Genomic DNA, 22,515 nt, shown 5'->3' with positions numbered 1-22,515 from the left:
ATGGAGAAGGACCGATTCCAGACCTTGGGGGACCTGCGGAAGCAGTGGACTGAGTCTGGAGTAGAAACATCCAGAGCCACCGTGTACAGGCGTGTGCAGGAAATGGTCTACAGGTGCCGCATTCCCCAGGTCAAGCCACTTTTGAACCAGAAACAGCGGCAGAAGCGCCTGACCTGGGCTACAGAGAAGCAGCACTGGACTGTTGCTCAGTGGTCCAAAGTACTTTTTTCGGATGAAAGCAAATTTTGCATGTCATTCGGAAATCAAGGTGCCAGAGTCTGGAGGAAGACTGGGGAGAGGGAAATGCCAAAATGCCTGAAGTCCAGTGTCAAGTACCCACAGTCAGTGATGGTCTGGGGTGCCATGTCAGCTGCTGGTGTTGGTCCACTGTGTTTTATCAAGGGCAGGGTCAATGCAGCTAGCTATCAGGAGATTTTGGAGCACTTCATGCTTCCATCTGCTGAAAAGCTTTATGGAGATGAAGATTTCATTTTTCAGCACGACCTGGCACCTGCTCACAGTGCCAAAACCACTGGTAAATGGTTTACTGACCATGGTATTACTGTTCTCAATTGGCCTGCCAACTCTCCTGACCTGAACCCCATAGAGAATCTGTGGGATATTGGGAAGAGAAAGTTGAGAGACGCAAGACCCAACACTCTGGATGAGCTTAAGGCCGCTATCAAAGCATCCTGGGCCTCCATAACACCTCAGCAGTGCCACAGGCTGATTGCCCCTATGCCACGCTGCATTGAAGCAGTCATTTCTGCAAAAGGATTCCCGACCAACTATTGAGTGCATAACTGAACATAATTATTTGAAGGTCGACTTTTTTTGTATTAAAAACACTTTTCTTTTATTGGTCGGATGAAATATGCTAATTTTTTTAGATAGGAAATTTGGGTTTTCATGAGCTGTATGCCAAAATCATCAATATTAAAACAATAAAAGGCTTGAACTACTTCAGTTGTGTGTAATGAATCTAAAATATATGAAAGTCTAATGTTTATCAGTACATTACAGAAAATAATGAACTTTATCACAATATGCAATTTTTTTTAGAAGGACCTGTATAGTGGCAGTGGAGCTGCCAGAGGGCCATATGAAGGCCATTGAAATGGTGTATCTCACCCAGAGGAGCCTGGGTGAGAACAGGAAAGGCTGGGAGAATAGGTTTTTCCCACTGTCTGCAGCAGCCGGGCTGGTAATGAAGGTAATTAGCAGCCAGATGAGAAGCTCAGGTAAATGTGGGCTGAGCTCCTCAATCAGGGCTCCCAGTCTAAGGAAGGAACAGGCTGCGCCAAAGCCTGTGGGTGCCAGGACCCTGTAACCCTGTGTGGGGTAAGCACCATGTTGTGTTTTGGGTAGCTGGGTGGTAGACCCAGATCCCGATAGAGAGGGAGAACCTCTGTCTAGTCAGGGGCCAGACGGCTGAGGATTTTTGTTTATGGTCTACTGTAAAAGTGATAATAAAGCTGGCCGTGGCCAGTTTACACCCAAATCTGCAGTGTTGGAGTGGCTTCTTGAGGTGTGCCAACCGTCTAGGTAGAGAAGATGGCGATCCTGGAGAGCCAAGTGACCCCCAAGTTTTCGCAATATATATATATATATATATATATATATATATCTTTATTGTAAGGAATTGTTTTCTCTCAGGGGGTCGCAATCACAGACTTCTCCTCTGACATTGGCGATCAAGTCCAAAAGGTGCTTTATTTCGGACTTCAGCACCATCACACACATAAACATCGAAAATAAACACCTGCCCATCTGGGCTCTACCGAATACACATGTTGTTTCTACCTCACCTATAGAGCACCATTCACACACAGTATTAGATCCTGCTTCCTCAGCCATATATGGTCCAGCAGCCTCCAGGCTGTGACCACACTTGTACCCTTGGGGGGAGATGGTCCAGAAGTCCTCCCGACTCTGACCGTGCGACCCTCTTTCCATAGGTGTCGCTGGGCCACCAAACTTCAGGCTTTACAAAGCCTCATGGCCCCTCAGCCCCCCTAGCTGAGACCACACAGAACATCTCAGGCTTCCTCAGCCTTTCTCCCTCCAAGTCCTTCCGAGAGGGTTGTTTTATCCCTCTTTAATTACAGCAGCAGGCCTCACCTGCGATCACCTTCGGCAAAAGACAATACATACATGTAGTAAAAGGGTGTGGACTGGCAGATCCCACTACCAAACCTATCCCCAAGTCCACATGAAATCCAGCCCAGAACAACATCTAGACAAAACTGTCTCAGCAAACTACACTTTGCTTAAACCACTGCAGATTTCTGGATTTCAGTTATTTCACCCAGCTGAGGTATCTGGGTGGGATATACACACGTCCCAGCACTTATACTGTACACATCACCACTATATATATATATATATATATATATATATATATACCGTACAGACCAAAAGTTTGGACACACTTCATTCTAAGAGTTTTCTTTATTTTCATGACTATGAAAATTGTAGATTCACACTGAAGGCATGGAAACTATGAATTAACACATGTGGAATTACACTCACCTAAAGAATTATTAGGAACACCTGTTCTATTTCTCATTAATGCGATTATCTAGTCAACCAATCACATGGCAGTTGCTTCAATGCATGTAGGGTTGTGGTCCTGGTCAAGACAATCTCCTGAACTCCAAACTGAATGTCAGAATGGGAAAGAAAGGTGGGCTACAACAGCAGAAAACCCCACCGGGTACCACTCATCTCCACTACAAATAGGAAAAAGAGGCTACAATTAGCACGAGCTCACCAAAATTTGACTGTTGAAGACTGGAAAAATGTTGCCTGGTCTGATGAGTCTCGATTTCTGTTGAGGCATTCAAATGGTAGAGTCCGAATTTGGCATAAACAGAATAAGAACATGTATCGATCATGCCTTGTTACCACTGTGCAGGCTGGTGGTGGTGGTGTAATGGTGTGGGGGATGTTTTCTGGGCACACTTTAGGCCCCTTAGTGCCAATTGGCCATCGTTTAAATGCCACAGGCTACCTGAGCATTGTTTCTGACCATGTCCATCCCTTCATGACCACCATGTACCCATCCTCTGATGGCTACTTCCAGCAGGATAATGCACCATGTCACAAAGCTCGAATCATTTCAAATTGGTTTCTTGAACATGATAATGAGTTCACTGTACTAAAATGGCCCCCACAGTCACCAGATCTCAACCCAATAGAGCATCTTTGGGATGTGGTAGAACGGGAGCTTCATGCCCTGTATGTGCATCCCTCAAATCTCCATCAACTGCAAGATGCTATCCTATCAATATGGGCCAACATTTCTAAAGAATGCTATCAGCACCTTATTGAATCAATGCCACGTAGAATTAAGGCAGTTCTGAAGGCAAAAGTGGGTCCTAATAATTCTTTAGGTGAGTGTATATACATAACAAAAAAGTGTGAAACAACTGAAAATATGTCATATTCTAGGTTCTTCAAAGTAGCCACCTTTTGCTTTGATTACTGCTTTGCACACTCTTGGCATTCTCTTGATGAGCTTCAAGAGGTAGTCACCTGAAATGGTCTTCCAACAGTCTTGAAGGAGTTCCTAGAGATGCTTAGCACTTGTTGGCCCTTTTGCCTTCACTCTGCGGTCTAGCTCACCCCAAACCATCTCGATTGGGTTCAGGTCCGGTGACTGTGGAGGTCAGGTCATCTGGCGCAGCATGCCATCACTCTCTTTCATGGTCAAATATCCCTTACACAGCCTGGAGGTGTGTTTGGGGTCATTGTCCTGTTGAAAAATAAATGATGGTCCAACTAAACGCAAACCGGATGGAATAGCATGCCGCTGCAAGATGGTGTGGTAGCCATGCTGGTTCAGTATGCCTTCAATTTTGAATAAATCCCCAACAGTGCCACCAGCAAAGCACCCCCACACCATCACACCTCCTCCTCCATGCTTCACGGTGGGAACCAGGCATGTAGAGTCAATCCGTTCACCTTTTCTGCGTCGCACAAAGACACGGTGGTTGGAACCAAAGATCTCAAATTTGGACTCATCAGACCAAAGCACAGATTTCCACTGGTCTAATGTCCATTCCTTGTGTTCGTTAGCCCAAACAAGTCTCTTCTGCTTGTTGCCTGTCCTTAGCAGTGGTTTCCTAGCAGATATTCTACTATGAAGGCCTGATTCACACAGTCTCCTCTTAACAGTTGTTCTAGACATGTGTCTGCTGTTAGAACTCTGTGTGGCATTGAACTGGTCTCTAATCTGAGCTGCTGTTAACCTGCGATTTCTGAGGCTGGTGACTCGGATGAACTTATCCTCCGCAGCAGAGGAGACTCTTGGTCTTCCTTTCCTGGGGCGGTCCGCATGTGAGCCAGTTTCTTTGTAGTGCTTGATGGTTTTTGCGACTGCACTTGGGGGCACTTTCAAAGTTTTCCCAATTTTTCAGACTGACTGACCTTCATTTCTTAAAGTAATGATGGCCACTCGTTTTTCTTTACTTAGCTGCTTTTTTCTTGCCATAATACAAATTCTAACAGTCTATTCAGTAGGACTATCAGCTGTGTATCCACCTGACTTCTCCACAACGCAACTGATGGTCCCAACCCCATTTATAAGGCAAGAAGGGCACACCTGTGAAAAGCATTTCAGGTGACTACCTCTTGAAGCTCATTAAGAGAATGCCAAGAGTGTGCAAAGCAGTAATCAAAGCAAAAGGTGGCTACTTTGAAGAACCTAGAATATGACATATTTTCAGTTGTTTCACACTTTTTTGTTATGCATATAATTCCACATGTGTTAATTCATAGTTTTGATGCCTTCAGTGTGAATCTACAATTTTCATAGTCATGAAAATAAAGAAAACTCTTTGAATGAGAAGGTGTGTCCAAACTTTTGGTCTGTACTGTATATACTCTATATTTATCATAGCATGATGTACAGATCATAACTGAACACTATATTAACACTACATTATATATTGCAGTCCAGAGATTCATTCACAGTTCATTTTTCCTATAATGTAATGGGACTGTAAGGCCATGCTCACATGCAGCAGAAACTTAAAGTCACAGCAAATATTAAAATCAGTGTTTTACACAGCAGAATTAGCAATTAATTTTGTCCTGTATTAGACAGGCAGATCAGCAAGTGATTGTCAGGAGGGAAACATTTCCTCCCTGCAATCGTTTGGTAGCTAACAGAGGAGACTGCTGCTATTACATGCAGCAATTTCCTCCTATGCCATGTATGTTCAGGTACTCAGCTGACCTCATTCTTGGAGAACATACTGTTGCTGAACATAGACCTGACCAACTGCAGCAACCCCAGTTCATAGCACTCACAGGCTTGTACAGTAGGCACTAGGCATGATGGGTGCATCATCTCATCTGCCTCTCGTCTTACCCTGATGCGCCCATCACTCTGGAACAAGGTAAATTTGGACTCATCAGACCACATGACCTTCTTCCATTGCTCCAGAGTCCACTCTTTATGCTCCCTAGCAAATTGAAGCCTTTTTTTCTGGTTTGCCTCACTGATTAGTGGTTTTCTTAAGGCTACACAGCTGTTCAGTCCCAATCCCTAGAGTTCCCTTTGCATTGTGCATGTGGACATGCTCTTACTTTCACTATTAAACATAGCTCTGAGTTCTACTGTTGTTTTCGCTCGATTTGATTTAAGCAAAAACGATCATTCAGGATTTTTTCCCGCCACATTTCTTCCTCGAATACCATGTGTCCCCACTATCCTTCCAGTTTTTAATAATGCATTGGACTAGTTTCTGCAATCTCCTTAGATGTTTTCTCTGCTTGATGCATGCCAATGATTTGACCCTTCTCAAACAGACTAACATCTTTTCCACAACCACGAGATGTGTCTTTCGACATTATTGTTTTAGAAATGAGAAGCAACTCATTGCACCAGTTGGGGTTTAATAACTTATTGCCACCTGAAAGATAATCGTCCATGCAGTAATTATCCAATAGGAGGCTCATAACTATTTGCTTAGTTAAATACAAGTGGCAACTTTTTTGGGGGACAGGAAGTGTATCTGCCAGTGTAATACAGCCTTTTGTCTTTTAGAATTAAGATAAGCCAAGAGTGGTATTTGGTAACTAGGTTTTCCTTCACCTGGGAGAGATAGTCAATTTGCTGGCCATATTCTTTATCTTATTACCCTAGTCAAGTCAAAATGCTTAGTTGGCCAAAGGGCTGAATTGTGATGGCTAGACAACAGATAATCTCTAAAATGGCATGTCTTGTGGGGTATTCCCAGTGCACAGTGGACAGCACCTACCAAAAGCAGTCCAAGGAAGAAAAAAGTCTTATTGATATGTGCAGGAAGAGCTACCATGGCACCAATGGCTGAAAAAGTACTGAAAGCTACGATATAACAATACCAAGTGGTATGTGACAAAGCAGTGACATGCCACTTGGGGACATGTGCCCAATGCCCATCCATGCAAAAGCTGACTGTCAGACAGACCCAAAGACCAATGAAGAGAGCCAGAAAGAAGCAGTGGGGATCAGGGGAGTATAGACTTTTCCCATGGCACAGCTGGGTGTTGTGAAAAAATAAAATGGACAACCCTTTTAATGACGCTGCCTAGTTTATCATTGCAGTGTCTTTTTTTTCAGCACTACATCTAAAGCCACCATATTGTAGCAAAATTTTCAAAGCAAAGCAAAATTAATAGTCAATGTATTAATTCTACCAATGATGATGAGTAGGGTAACATTGCAGTTTAACGTTTAGTACTCTACTTATATAACAATTGTCTATAAGGATTGTGTTAGTCTTTTTATTTTATTTTTAGGATGGAATTGTCATTTATTTTGCCTTCTGTACGTTTAAATTAGAAAGTAATTTGTCATTTTAAAATGGATTCAATTGAAACATAATGTAAATTGATGTTATACCCCCTGTATTGAAAAATAAAACAGGTGGCACAATGCACCGTACATTCTTACTATAATGAAAGATGGTTTAAAGAGAAAAACTATATAGTAAAGGAAATTGTGCTATTTGTACTGCACCATATGCTTTTTCTGAAATGAAATAATATATGCACCCATGTCTTAAAGGACTTGTCCATTTTTGGCTAAATCCTGCAGCCTGCCTCAGTTATTAAAAGATTCATACTTACTTGCTCCCTGACACACTGGTCCTCCATACTTTCTCAGGTGTGTCCATATTCCATTTCCCGGATTGCTTATCATGGTCATGGCCACATGTTCCTCTGCAGCCAATGACTGGCTTCAGCAGTGACGTGGCCAAAATCGGCACATAGGGGTGAGTAGCAGGTAAATATGAATCTTCTGATCACTGAGGCAGGCTGCAGGCATTAGCTAAAAAGTAATTATTCCTGGACAGCCCCTTTAATTGTTAAAGGTTTTACAAACAATGCTCCACTATATAAATTAGAAGTAATATTAATATTATAATTACAGATGGGCAAATTTATAAAAAAATACGAATTGTCGGTTCGGCAAATTTTTTCTGGAAAAATTTGGTTTGATCCGAATATATTTGTGCCAAATTTTGTTTAAAACTGCTATATCCTGGCTACAGAGACCCTCTATAGTGGTGTAGAACACTGTGCCTTGCAGTAACACGCATAGGGAGTCTGCTTTAGTAGTAAATTTATACTGAGAGTCCGTATGACATGCAGATGACAGGTGTTGCTCTTAGAATCACTGCACACTTCACTTATTATGGCAGTCACATGGCCAAAACTGACCAAATAACTCAAGTATGAACTCAGCCTTACAGGTCGATGTTAGCTCCAAGAATAAGCGCACCGTCAGCTGCTGATTCCTCATAGATGTCTACAGAACCTGTTCAATTAAATGCTTTTACAAGTAGAGCCCCCCCCCCCCGACAGAGTGGAAGAGGGTGTCAGCACTGTTGACGTCACTGATTATTTTGCCCTTCCTCTGATCTGTCAAAACAATAACCCACATAAAACATATCCTGTCTGTGGAGCATCCGCCTTCACTCGGTCAGCATTTGGTCAGTAATCCATCAGTATTGCTAATGCCAAATCAGTGGATCCAAAACAGAGATGACACGTGAACGGAATATTTGCAAGTCTTCTGTGTTTTGTACACACTCCTGCTTTTGGCTACCAAATCATAAGCCAATTCTGATGGGACCATACAGGCCTTACAGCTGCTGCACAGAGAGGATCAGTTGTGTGTCTCATTTTTCCTTCCTTTTGACAGATCAGAAGAAGGGTCAAATAAATGATGTCAGCCAAGCCATAAAGGTTAAATAGTGGCCCAGTCATGAAGTGGGGAGGGTGGGAACAGAATGAGGAGACCACAGAGTGGCCCAATGACAGAGTCTGGAGGTGGCGGCAGCATCAGGAGGCCACAGAGTGGCACAATGACAGAGTGTAGAGGTGGTGGTAGCCTCAGGAGGCCACAGAGTGGCACAATGACAGAGTGTGAAGGTGGCGGCAGCATGAGGAGGCCACAGAGTGGCAAGGTGACATAGTGTGGAGGTGGCAGCAGCATCAGGAGGCCACAGAGTGGCAAGGTGACATAGTGTGGAGGTGGCAGCAGCATGAGACCACAGAGTGGCAAGGTGACATAGTGTGGAGGTGGCAGCAGCATGAGGAGACAACAGAGTGTCAAGGTGACATAGTGTGGAGGTGGCAGCAGCATTAGGAGGCCACAGAGTGGCAAGGTGACATAGTGTGGAGGTGGCAGGCGCATCAGGAGGCCACAGAATGGCAAGGTGACATAGTGTGGAGGTGCGTGGCAATAAAAGTACCAGCTGACGATGGTGGGTGAAAAAAGGAACACTTGGCATCAGATGTGTGGCATCAGGCGGGTGGCAGCATCCGAATAGTAGCTGATGCAGGTAGCCAGAAGAAACTGGTCTCTTTTGTCAAAGTGTTGGTGTGGCACCATGAATGATCTAGTCTGATGCATCAGGAATTGGAAGGTGGAAATCCTGGCTGATCCACGCCTGATTTATCTTGACAAAGGTCAGTCTCTCCGCTTTTAGGGTGGACAAGTGAATGCTCCTTGGGGTAACTATCGCCCCCGCCACACTAAATACCCGCTTTGACACTACTGGCCAGGCAGGACAGCTTTTACAGGGCAAACTCTGCCAGTTGCTGCCAAAAATCCAGTTTGTCTGCCCACTTGTCTAGTAGATCTTCAAGGTCGGCTGGCATGGTGCACTGCTATATGTCTATCTGCTGGTAAGTGGTTTATTCACTAGGCGGTTGAAGAAAGCTGCTCATTAGCGACTCTAGACTGAGACTGCTGCTGATGGAGCTGGTACAGCTCCTGCCACCCTACCCCTCCCAAGCAGCCATGGCAGTGGAACATGAGCGCAGAGGGCCCCACCGGTCAGACCTGCGAGAGGATGGACGATGACACTGCATAGGATGTATCAATAGTAATTCAGTTTGTCCTCCCTCTCAGCGGGTGTAAAAAAGGCCCCCATTTTGGACTGGTAGCGAGGGTCCAACAAGGTGGAGAGCCAGAAGTCATACCTCTGCTGAATGGTGACAATTTTGCTGTCACTACGCAAGCAAGTGAGCATGCAGCAGGCCATTTGCACAAGTGACTTGGAGGGACTCCCTGCCTCCACCTCCACTGCATATTGCCACAGTGTTTATGGGTCTTCTGCCTCCTCTTCCTCATCGCCGTGTAGCTCCTTCAGCTGCTCCTGCTCCTCCTCTCCTGTCACCTGTGTAGAAAAACCACCCATTTTGCTACACATTACTTGTGCTCCAATATCCTCCTCTTCCTCCAGTTCAGCCCCCACAGGGCTCATGTGGCCGTGAGATGTAGGCGCCACATTTCCAGTTGCCTGATCAGCCAGATTTACCATCATCTATTCCAGGACATGAAGCAGGTGAATGACATCATTCATCCCGTAGTCCTGGCGACTGACAAATAATGTGGCCTCCTCAAAGGGCCTGAGCAAATGGCAGGTGTCACACATGAGCTGCCACTGGCTGACATCCAAGTTATATAGGGGACTACTCCTGTCCGTTTGGATCATCAAGAAATTATTGATGGCCTTTCTCTGTTCATATAATCGGTCCAACATATGGAGGGTGGAATTCCAACGGGTGGAAACGTCGCTTATCAGCTTATGTTGGGGGGATGCCGTTCTGCCGCTGCAGCTCAAGGAGGGTGTGCTTTGCAGTGTACGAGTGGCTGAAGTGCATGCAAAGTTTCCTGGCCATTTTTAGGATGTCTTGCAGATGGGTGGAAGACTTCAGGAACCGCTTGACAACCAGATTGAACACGTGTGCCATGCAGGGCACATGACTCAGCCCTCCTTGACACAATGCCGACACCATGTTCTTCCCGTTGTCGGTCACCATTGTTCCGATTTTGAGTTGTCGCGGAGAAACCCAGGATTGCATTTCTTGCTGAAGTACACAGAGCAGTTCCTCCCCTGTGTGACTCCATTCACCCAGGCAAACCAAGTGCAGAACAGTGTGAGAGTGATGAGAGGGGTCGCACATGGCTTGCATACACTGCATGCCTCCAACATAATTCTTGGATCTCTACATGAAAATAATTTATTTGGTGTAAAACGCGAGAGGGGCATAGATACAGAGCAGTGGAGTTTTCTTTAAAATCTAAAATTTGACCACTGCTTAATTCTGCCCATACAGCAAAAGGGGGTGTACAATCACCCATCAATTTTACCCAAAAAAGCCTGTTTCACATAAAAAATGTCACCACTACGTAATTTGGCCCATACAGCAAATGGAGATGTACAATGACACATCAATTTTCCCCCAAAAAAACATGTTTGAAATAAAAAATGTCATCACTACGTAATTTGGTCCATACCGCAAAAAGTGCTTTACCACATATAACTGCACCGCTGAACTGCAAATAGGCCCTTATTATTTTTTTTCACTTTTACACTACACTATGCTTTTCAAAATATAAGTGCAACGCTGAACGGCGAATATATTTTTCTCTTGCCACTAATACAGAGCAAAAAGGGCTTTAGACTATATAACTGCACCGCTGAACGATAAGTAGGCCCTAATTTTATTCCACTTTTTCACTACACAAGGCTTTTCAAAAGAATATATTTTTCTTTTGCCACTAATACACGCCACAAAGGCTTTACAACAGATAACTGCACTGCTGAGCGGCAAATATATATATTTTTTTGCACTAATACACGCCACATAAAGCTTTAAAACAGATAACTGCACCGCTGAGCGGCAAATATGATTTTTATTTTTCCACTTATATAGGCACAGAAGGCTTTAGAACAGATAACAGCACCACTGAGTGGCAAATATATTTTTTCTTTTTCAACTAATACATAACAAAAGGGGCTGTAATTTTTGCACTTTACCACACAACGGCTAATAAGCTTTTTTTCCCACTATTACAAGCCCAAAAATGCTTTAGAACATATAATTGCACCACACAAGGGCAAATAAGACATAGAAATATTGCCTTGTAATAACCCCTGTTAATGTCTGTATTAATCAGCACTTGCACCCTAATAAGAACGTTTTTCTGGCATTACAGAGCTGTATAATGGCATTTTGGATCCCTAGTCAGTGCTGCAAGGTGTAATAGGATTGTTCCTATTACCCAGGCTTTAACATACCCTACTGAACCCTTTTTAACATAAAAGCTGTGCAATTATTCCTCCCTATCCTTTCCCTCAAGGCCGGCATCAGCATCCGGCAAACCCGGGCAATTGCCGGGGCCCACTGCTCATAGGGTGCCCGCTCAGGGAACAGATCGCTGTACGGGGAATCCCCCAGTGCTATTGAAAATGGCTATATGGGGTATCCCCCAGTGTTACTGAACAGTCAGGACTCTAGTTCCCAGCTTAGGAGTCCCTGCTCTGACTCCATATATGGCTATGTCCATATATGGAGTCAGGTCTATGAAGATGAATGTGGTATCCCCAAGTATTGTCAGTATGCTTGGGGACAGCCAGTCTAATTTAGCCTCTATTTCTGAAATGTTTCTGCTAAGATTTGAACTCAGAACCTTAGCCACTGAGCTATGGAGCTCAATGCTAAACTGTGCTAGAAAAACCTCATAATAGTTTTTTTTTGTAATTGGAAAACAATGTATGGCACAAAATAAATGTGTAATTACATATATATATATATATATATATATATATTCATACTTCTAATATATATGAATGCATAATATGTGGGAAACGACTACTGTGCTTTTTAGCCATAATATATGTATAGTAGGATAACATGAAGCTCTATAGCCCAGTGGTTAAGGATCTTGTCTTTAATGAAGAAGGCTGTGAGTTTGAATCCCAGCAGAATCATTTAAAAAATAGAGGCTAAATAGACACACCAACCTTTTTAATTTGTGTTATTATTTTTTGCTGAGAAAGGTGACAACCCTAACAGAACCCCTGCTCCCCAGTGACCCCCATAACTTTTTTTATAGTTATGTCTACAGAGATGTGTGGGGGCTCATTTGAGGGAAATCTATCTTTTTGACAATACCATTTTAGGGTGTGTATGACTTGATCACTTTTTATTACATTTTCTTAGGAGACAATTTTTTTCTGCTACATCCTTCACCATATGGACTAACTTTTTAATATTTTAATAGTATGGGTGTTTTTGCATTCGACAATGCCCATAATGTTATTCTTTATTTGTTAATTTTCGTTTTTTAAGAAAGTGGGGTGATTTTACGTTTTAATTTTTGGCTGCTGATTGGCTGTATACATGGCATTATGGGTGATCCCGCCTTCCCAGAGTTCCCTACTCCATGTCCTCACATGTGAAGCAGCCATTTTAGGAAGAAATGTGATTCGTTACTACGAAGCCTGAGGAAATTCGGCCTCGGTGCGAATGGAATTTTTCCTGAAATTCGGATCGAATTCCACTTCGTCAGCTTCGATTTGCTCATCTCTAATGATAATACAATATATTATATCCAAATATATTTTTTTATTATCCCAAGCAATTTAATCATTAATCTATTTCTTTTTAATTATCTTATACATTAGATTTTTTTCAGTGTCTGCAATATTTATTGCATTAAAACTACAAGCTTATATAATGAGTAGAGTTGAGCGAACACCTGGATGTTCGGGTTCGAGAAGTTCGGCCGAACATCCCGGAAATGTTCGGGTTCGGGATCCGAACCCGATCCGAACTTCGTCCCGAACCCGAACCCCATTGAAGTCAATGGGGACCCGAACTTTTCGGCACTAAAAAGGCTGTAAAACAGCCCAGGAAAGAGCTAGAGGGCTGCAAAAGGCAGCAACATGTAGGTAAATCCCCTGCAAACAAATGTGGATAGGGAAATGAATTAAAATAAAAATTAAATAAATAAAAATTAACCAAAATCAATTGGAGAGAGGTTCCATAGCAGAGAATCTGGCTTCCCGTCACCCACCACTGGAACAGTCCATTCTCAGATATTTAGGCCCCGGCACCCAGGCAGAGGAGAGAGGTCCCGTAACAGAGAATCTGTCTTCATGTCAGCAGAGAATTAGTCTGCATGTCATAGCAGAGAATGAGGCTTCACGTCAGCCACCACTGCAACAGTCCATTGGCATATATTTAGGCCCAGCACACACACAGGCAGAGGAGAGAGGTCCCGTAACAGAGAATCTGGCTTCATGTCAGCAGAGAATCAGTCTGCATGTCATAGCAGAGAATCAGGCTTCACGTCAGCCACCACTGCAACAGTCCATTGTCATAAATTTAGGCCCAGCACCCAGGCAGAGGAGAGAGGTCCCGTAACAGAGAATCTGGCTTCATGTCAGCAGAGAATCAGTCTTCATATCATAGCAGAGAATCAGGCTTCACGTCACCCACCACTGTAAGAGTCAATTTTCATAAATTTAGGCCCAGAACCCAGGCAGAGGAGAAAGGTCCCGTAACAGACAATCTGGCTTCATGTCAGCAGAGAATCAGTCTTCATATCATAGCAGAGAATCAGGCTTCACGTCACCCACCACTGTAAGAGTCAATTTTCATAAATTTAGGCCCAGAACCCAGGCAGAGGAGAAAGGTCCCGTAACAGACAATCTGGCTTCATGTCAGCAGAGAATCAGTCTTCATATCATAGCAGAGAATCAGGCTTCACGTCACCCACCACTGTAAGAGTCAATTTTCATAAATTTAGGCCCAGAACCCAGGCAGAGGAGAAAGGTCCCGTAACAGACAATCTGGCTTCATGTCAGCAGAGAATCAGTCTTCATATCATAGCAGAGAATCAGGCTTCACGTCACCCACCACTGTAAGAGTCAATTTTCATAAATTTAGGCCCAGAACCCAGGCAGAGGAGAAAGGTCCCGTAACAGACAATCTGGCTTCATGTCAGCAGAGAATCAGTCTTCATATCATAGCAGAGAATCAGGCTTCACGTCACCCACCACTGTAAGAGTCAATTTTCATAAATTTAGGCCCAGAACCCAGGTAGAGGAGAAAGGTCCCGTAACAGACAATCTGGCTTCATGACAGCAGAGAATCAGTCTGCATGTCATAGCAGAGAATCAGGCTTCACGTCAGCCACCACTGCAACAGTCCATTGTCATAAATTTAGGCCCAGCACCCAGGCAGAGGAGAGAGGTCCCGTAAAAGAGGATCTGGCTTCATGTCAGCAGAGAATCAGTCTGCATGTCATAGCAGAGAATCAGGCTTCACGTCAGCCACCACTGCAACAGTCCATTGTCATAAATTTAGGCCCAGCACCCAGGCAGAGGAGAGAGGTCCCGTAACAGAGGATCTGGCTTCATGTCAGCAGAGAATCAGTCTGCATGTCATAGCAGAGAATCAGGCTTCACGTCAGCCACCACTGCAACAGTCCATTGTCATAAATTTAGGCCCAGCACCCAGGCAGAGGAGAGAGGTCCCGTAACAGACAATCTGGCTTCATGTCAGCAGAGAATTAGTCTGCATGTCATAGCAGAGAATCAGGCTTCATGTCAGCCACCACTGCAACAGTCCATTGGCATATATTTAGGCCTAGCACACAGGCAGAGGAGAGGTCCATTCAACTTTGGGTAGCATCGCAATATAATGGTAAAATGAAAATAAAAATAGGATTGAATGAGGAAGTGCCCTGGAGTCCAATAATATATGGTTATGGGGAGGTAGTTAATGTCTAATCTGGACAAGGGACGGACAGGTCCTGTGGGATCCATGCCTGGTTCATTTTTATGAACGTCAGCTTGTCCACATTGGCTGTAGACAGGCGGCTGCGTTTGTCTGTAATGACGCCCCCTGCCGTGCTGAATACACGTTCAGACAAAACGCTGGCTGCCGGGCAGGCCAGCACCTCCAAGGCATAAAAGGCTAGCTCTGGCCACGTGGACAATTTAGAGACCCAGAAGTTGAATGGGGCCGAACCATCAGTCAGTACGTGGAGGGGTGTGCACACGTACTGTTCCACCATGTTAGTGAAATGTTGCCTCCTGCTAACACGTTGCGTATCAGGTGGTGGTGCAGTTAGCTGTGGCGTGTTGACAAAAGTTTTCCACATCTCTGCCATGCTAACCCTGCCCTCAGAGGAGCTGGCCGTGACACAGCTGCCTTGGCGACCTCTTGCTCCTCCTCTGCCTTGGCCTTGGGCTTCCACTTGTTCCCCTGTGACATTTGGGAATGCTCTCAGTAGCGCGTCTACCAACGTGCGCTTGTACTCACGCATCTTCCTATCACGCTCCAGTGCAGGAAGTAAGGTGGGCACATTGTCTTTGTAGCGTGGATCCAGCAGGGTGGCAACCCAGTAGTCCGCACAGGTTAAAATGTGGGCAACTCTGCTGTCGTTGCGCAGGCACTGCAGCATGTAGTCGCTCATGTGTGCCAGGCTGCCCAGGGGTAAGGACAAGCTGTCCTCTGTGGGAGGCGTATCGTCATCGTCCTGCCTTTCCCCCCAGCCACGCACCAGTGATGGACCCGAGCTGCGTTGGGTGCCACCCCGCTGTGACCATGCTTCATCCTCATCCTCCTCCACCTCCTCCTCATCCTCGTCCTCCTCGTCCTCCAGTAGTGGGCCCTGGCTGGCCACATTTGTACCTGGCCTCTGCTGTTGCAAAAAACCTCCCTCTGAGTCACTTCGAAGAGACTGGCCTGAAAGTGCTAAAAATGACCCCTCTTCCTCATCCTCCTCCTCCTCCTCCTGGGCCACCTCCTGTTCCATCATCGCCCTAAGTGTTTTCTCAAGGAGACATAGAAGTGGTATTGTAACGCTGATAACGGTGTCATCGCCACTGGCCATGTTGGTGGAGTACTCGAAACAGCGCAACAGGGCACACAGGTCTCGCATGGAGGCCCAGTCATTGGTGGTGAAGTGGTGCTGTTCTGTAGTGCGACTGACCCGTGCGTGCTGCAGCTGAAACTCCACTATGGCCTGCTGCTGCTCGCACAGTCTGTCCAGCATGTGCAAGGTGGAGTTCCACCTGGTGGGCACGTCGCATATGAGGCGGTGAGCGGGAAGGCCGAAGTTACGCTGTAGCGCAGACAGGCGAGCAGCGGCAGGATGTGAACGCCGGAAGCGCGAACAGACGGCCCGCACTTTATGCAGCAGCTCTGACATGTCGGGGTAGTTGTGAATGAACTTCTGCACCACCAAATTCAGCACATGCGCCAAGCAAGGGATGTGCGTCAAATTGGCTAGTCCCAGAGCTGCAACGAGATTTCGCCCATTATCGCACACCACCAGGCCGGGCTTGAGGCTCACCGGCAGCAACCACTCGTCGGTCTGTTGTTCAATACCCCGCCACAACTCCTGTGCGGTGTGGGGCCTGTCCCCCAAACATATGAGTTTCAGAATGGCCTGCTGACGTTTACCCCGGGCTGTGCTGAAGTTGGTGGTGAAGGTGTGTGGCTGACTGGATGAGCAGGTGGAAGAAGAGGAGGAGGAAGCCGAGAAGGAGGAGGTGGCAACAGGAGGCAAAGAATGTTGCCCTGCGATCCTTGGCGGCGGCAGGACGTGCGCCAAACAGCTCTCCGCCTGGGGCCCAGCTGCCACTACATTTACCCAGTGTGCAGTTAGGGAGATATAGCGTCCCTGGCCGTGCTTACTGGTCCACGTATCTGTGGTTAGGTGGACCTTGCTACAGATGGCGTTGCGCAGTGCACACTTGATTTTATCGGATACTTGGTTGTGCAGGGAAGGCACGGCTCTCTTGGAGAAGTAGTGCCGGCTGGGAACAACATACTGTGGGACAGCAAGCGACATGAGCTGTTTGAAGCTGTCTGTGTCCACCAGCCTAAATGACAGCATTTCATAGGCCAGTAGTTTAGAAATGCTGGCATTCAGGGCCAGGGATCGAGGGTGGCTAGGTGGGAATTTACGCTTTCTATCAAATGTTTGTGAGATGGAGAGCTGAACGCTGGCGTGTGACATGGTTGAGACGCTTGGTGACGGAGGTGGTGGTGGTGGTGTTGGTGGTACATCCCCTGTTTGCCAACGTTCCTCCAGAGGCGGAGGAAGAGGCCGAGGCGGCAGCAGCAGAATAGGCCGAGGCGGCAGCAGCAGAAGAGGTAGCAGGGGGAGCCTGAGTGACTTCCTTGGTTTTAAGGTGTTTACTCCACTGCAGTTCATGCTTTGCATGCAGGTGCCTGGTCATGCAGGTTGTGCTCAGGTTCAGAACGTTAATGCCTCGCTTCAGGCTCTGATGGCACAGCGTGCAAACCACTCGGGTCTTGTCGTCAGCACATTGTTTGAAGAAGTGCCATGCCAGGGAACTCCTTGAAGCTGCCTTTGGGGTGCTCGGTCCCAGATGGCGGCGGTCAGTAGCAGGCGGAGTCTCTTGGCGGCGGGTGTTCTGCTTTTGCCCACTGCTCCCTCTTTTGCTACGCTGTTGGCTCGGTCTCACCACTGCCTCTTCCTCCGAACTGTGAAAGTCAGTGGCACGACCTTCATTCCATGTGGGGTCTAGGACCTCATCGTCCCCTGCATCGTCTTCCACCCAGTCTTGATCCCTGACCTCCTGTTCAGTCTGCACACTGCAGAAAGACGCAGCAGTTGGCACCTGTGTTTCGTCATCATCAGAGACATGCTGAGGTGGTATTCCCATGTCCTCATCATCAGGAAACATAAGTGGTTGTGCGTCAGTGCATTCTATGTCTTTCACCGCTGGGGAAGGGCTAGGTGGATGCCCTTGGGAAACCCTGCCAGCGGAGTCTTCAAACAGCATAAGAGACTGCTGCATAACTTGAGGCTGAGACAGTTTCCCTGGTATGCATGGGGGTGATGTGACAGACTGATGGGGTTGGTTTTCAGGCGCCATCTGTGCGCTTTCTGCAGAAGACTGGGTGGGAGATAATGTGAACGTGCTGGATCCACTGTCGGCCACCCAATTGACTAATGCCTGTACCTGCTCAGGCCTTACCATCCTTAGAACGGCATTGGGCCCCACCATATATCGCTGTAAATTCTGGCGGCTACTGGGACCTGAGGTAGTTGGTACACTAGGACGTGTGGATGTGGCAGAACGGCCACGTCCTCTCCCAGCACCAGAGGGTCCACTAACACCACCACGACCATGTCCACGTCCGCGTCCCTTACTAGATGTTTTTCTCATTGTTATGGTTCACCACAACAACAAATATATTATTTGGCCCAATGTATTGTATTCAAATTCAGCGGGATATAAATTTGAGGCCTAGTATTTAGGCGCTGGGTGACCGGTATGGATTTAGTGACAGAATTAGACTTGGAAATGCACAGAAGCGTGTGTGTGAAGTTATTCTGAATGACCCAATGTGCACCTTGAATATTATATACCCTTTTTGGGATAGATTTCAAATAGCTCTGATATAGCAGGAACCACTAAATTATGAAATTGCTAAATTGGGAATTGTACTTCAACCCAGAACAAAAAATGTGCTTTGACGGGCACTAAATAACTTTCCCAGCTACAACAGGACAGCGGTAACGAGAGATTTAGAGGGATTTAAATTTGAGGCCTAGTATTTAGGCGCTGGGTGACAGGTATGGGTTTAGTGACAGAATTAGACTTGGAAATACACAGTAGCGGGTGTGTGTGAAGTTATTCTGAATGACCCAATGTGCACCTTCAATATTATATACCCTTTTTGGGATAGATTTCAAATAGCTCTGATATAGCAGGAACCACTAAATTATGAAATTGCTAAATTGGGAATTGTACTTCAACCCAGAACAAAAAATGTGCTTTGACGGACACTAAATATCTTGCCCAGCAACAACAGTACAGCGGTAACGAGAGATTTAGCGGGATATAAATTTGAGGCCTAGTATTTAGGCGCTGGGTCACCGGTATGGATTTAGTGACAGAATTAGACTTGGAAATGCACAGAAGCGTGTGTGTGAAGTTATTCTGAATGACCCTATGTGCACCTTCAATATTATATACCCTTTTAGGGATAGATTTCAAATAGCTCTGATATAGCAGAAACCACTAAATTATGAAATTGCTAAATTGGGAATTGTACTTCAACCCAGAACAAAAAATGTGCTTTGACGGACACTAAATATCTTGCCCAGCAACAACAGTACAGCGGTGGGTAACGAGAGATTTAGAGGGATTTAAATTTGAGGCCTAGTATTTAGGCGCTGGGTCACCGGTATGGATTTAGTGACAGAATTAGACTTGGAAATGCACAGAAGCGTGTGTGTGAAGTTATTCTGAATGACCCTATGTGCACCTTCAATATTATATACCCTTTTAGGGATAGATTTCAAATAGCTCTGATATAGCAGAAACCACTAAATTATGAAATTGCTAAATTGGGAATTGTACTTCAACCCAGAACAAAAAATGTGCTTTGACGGACACTAAATATCTTGCCCAGCAACAACAGTACAGCGGTGGGTAACGAGAGATTTAGAGGGATTTAAATTTGAGGCCTAGTATTTAGGCGCTGGGTCACCGGTATGGATTTAGTGACAGAATTAGACTTGGAAATGCACAGAAGCGTGTGTGTGAAGTTATTCTGAATGACCCTATGTGCACCTTCAATATTATATACCCTTTTAGGGATAGATTTCAAATAGCTCTGATATAGCAGAAACCACTAAATTATGAAATTGCTAAATTGGGAATTGTACTTCAACCCAGAACAAAAAATGTGCTTTGACGGACACTAAATATCTTGCCCAGCAACAACAGTACAGCGGTGGGTAACGAGAGATTTAGAGGGATTTAAATTTGAGGCCTAGTATTTAGGCGCTGGGTCACCGGTATGGATTTAGTGACAGAATTAGACTTGGAAATGCACAGAAGCGTGTGTGTGAAGTTATTCTGAATGACCCTATGTGCACCTTCAATATTATATACCCTTTTAGGGATAGATTTCAAATAGCTCTGATATAGCAGAAACCACTAAATTATGAAATTGCTAAATTGGGAATTGTACTTCAACCCAGAACAAAAAATGTGCTTTGACGGACACTAAATATCTTGCCCAGCAACAACAGTACAGCGGTGGGTAACGAGAGATTTAGAGGGATTTAAATTTGAGGCCTAGTATTTAGGCGCTGGGTCACCGGTATGGATTTAGTGACAGAATTAGACTTGGAAATGCACAGAAGCGTGTGTGTGAAGTTATTCTGAATGACCCAATGTGCACCTTCAATATTATATACCCTTTTAGGGATAGATTTCAAATAGCTCTGATATAGCAGAAACCACTAAATTATGAAATTGCTAAATTGGGAATTGTACTTCAACCCAGAACAAAAAATGTGCTTTGACGGACACTAAATATCTTGCCCAGCAACAACAGTACAGCGGTAACGAGAGATTTAGAGGGATTTAAATTTGAGGCCTAGTATTTAGGCGCTGGGTGACAGGTATGGGTTTAGTGACAGAATTAGACTTGGAAATACACAGTAGCGGGTGTGTGTGAAGTTATTCTGAATGACCCTATGTGCACCTTCAATATTATATACCCTTTTAGGGATAGATTTCAAATAGCTCTGATATAGCAGAAACCACTAAATTATGAAATTGCTAAATTGGGAATTGTACTTCAACCCAGAACAAAAAATGTGCTTTGACGGACACTAAATATCTTGCCCAGCAACAACAGTACAGCGGTGGGTAACGAGAGATTTAGAGGGATTTAAATTTGAGGCCTAGTATTTAGGCGCTGGGTCACCGGTATGGATTTAGTGACAGAATTAGACTTGGAAATGCACAGAAGCGTGTGTGTGAAGTTATTCTGAATGACCCAATGTGCACCTTCAATATTATATACCCTTTTAGGGATAGATTTCAAATAGCTCTGATATAGCAGAAACCACTAAATTATGAAATTGCTAAATTGGGAATTGTACTTCAACCCAGAACAAAAAATGTGCTTTGACGGACACTAAATATCTTGCCCAGCAACAACAGTACAGCGGTAACGAGAGATTTAGAGGGATTTAAATTTGAGGCCTAGTATTTAGGCGCTGGGTGACAGGTATGGGTTTAGTGACAGAATTAGACTTGGAAATACACAGTAGCGGGTGTGTGTGAAGTTATTCTGAATGACCCAATGTGCACCTTCAATATTATATACCCTTTTTGGGATAGATTTCAAATAGCTCTGATATAGCAGGAACCACTAAATTATGAAATTGCTAAATTGGGAATTGTACTTCAACCCAGAACAAAAAATGTGCTTTGACGGACACTAAATATCTTGCCCAGCAACAACAGTACAGCGGTAACGAGAGATTTAGCGGGATATAAATTTGAGGCCTAGTATTTAGGCGCTGGGTCACCGGTATGGATTTAGTGACAGAATTAGACTTGGAAATGCACAGAAGCGTGTGTGTGAAGTTATTCTGAATGACCCTATGTGCACCTTCAATATTATATACCCTTTTAGGGATAGATTTCAAATAGCTCTGATATAGCAGAAACCACTAAATTATGAAATTGCTAAATTGTTAATTGTACTTCAACCCAGAACAAAAAATGTGCTTTGACGGACACTAAATATCTTGCCCAGCAACAACAGTACAGCGGTAACGAGAGATTTAGAGGGATTTAAATTTGAGGCCTAGTATTTAGGCGCTGGGTGACAGGTATGGGTTTAGTGACAGAATTAGACTTGGAAATACACAGTAGCGGGTGTGTGTGAAGTTATTCTGAATGACCCAATGTGCACCTTCAATATTATATACCCTTTTAGGGATAGATTCCAAATAGCTCTGATATAGCAGGAACCACTAAATTATGAAATTGCTAAATTGGGAATTGTACTTCAACCCAGAACAAAAAATGTGCTTTGACGGACACTAAATATCTTGCCCAGCAACAACAGTACAGCGGTGGGTAACGAGAGATTTAGAGGGATTTAAATTTGAGGCCTAGTATTTAGGCGCTGGGTGACAGGTATGGGTTTAGTGACAGAATTAGACTTGGAAATACACAGTAGCGGGTGTGTGTGAAGTTATTCTGAATGACCCAATGTGCACCTTCAATATTATATACCCTTTTAGGGATAGATTCCAAATAGCTCTGATATAGCAGGAACCACTAAATTATGAAATTGCTAAATTGGGAATTGTACTTCAACCCAGAACAAAAAATGTGCTTTGACGGACACTAAATA

At 44.8% G+C, this 22,515-nt stretch overlaps 1 protein-coding gene across 2 annotated transcripts in view; it reads left to right on the top strand.

Moving 5' to 3' along the window:
- The window catches only part of HNF4G (hepatocyte nuclear factor 4 gamma), a 166,834-nt gene that overhangs the window by 126,924 nt on the left and 17,395 nt on the right, over positions 1-22,515 (top strand). The gene's annotated exons all lie outside the window — the stretch shown is intronic.

Source organism: Bufo gargarizans, chromosome 5 (genome assembly GCF_014858855.1).
Source record: "Bufo gargarizans isolate SCDJY-AF-19 chromosome 5, ASM1485885v1, whole genome shotgun sequence".
Taxonomy (NCBI): domain Eukaryota; kingdom Metazoa; phylum Chordata; class Amphibia; order Anura; family Bufonidae; genus Bufo; species Bufo gargarizans.
Note: the sequence above shows the minus strand (reverse complement) of the source record. Positions and strands in the feature narration are given on the sequence as shown.